This window comes from Octopus bimaculoides, chromosome 1, assembly GCF_001194135.2.
Source record: "Octopus bimaculoides isolate UCB-OBI-ISO-001 chromosome 1, ASM119413v2, whole genome shotgun sequence".
Taxonomy (NCBI): domain Eukaryota; kingdom Metazoa; phylum Mollusca; class Cephalopoda; order Octopoda; family Octopodidae; genus Octopus; species Octopus bimaculoides.
In genome coordinates, this window is record NC_068981.1 from 24190274 (window position 1) to 24190736 (window position 463).

The window sequence follows — 463 nt, forward strand, 5'->3', positions numbered from 1 at the left end:
CGGGTCTAAGTTTTTTATCTGGAGAAAGAGATGGACAGAAAAATTTGTCAGTGAAAAGAGAGCGGGCAAAGGTATAGAAACTAAGTTGGATGGGGGACTGTTTTATGAAGAAGGAAGGAAGGAAGCGGTGTGTAGATGCAAGTATAAGAGAATATACACATCTTCAAGCGGACATGGTGGAAGTAATGAGTGTGTGCAATGTGGTGTATGGATAAGTATAGAATTATGCAATCCTTGAAGTATAGGAGCGTCAATTTAACGGGTGCATCGGTGTGTGTGTGTGTGTAAGTATGTGAGGAAGTGTGTGTGTGTGTGTGTAGCCGTTAGGCGAGCAGTGTCAAACTGTTTATATAAGGTAGGAAAGAGGAGGTGAGGGAATAAAGATATTGGTGAAGTAAATGAGATGGCAAAAGTAATGTAAAAGATGTCATTGGTGGACGCGCAAGTTGTAATAAAAGTAAAC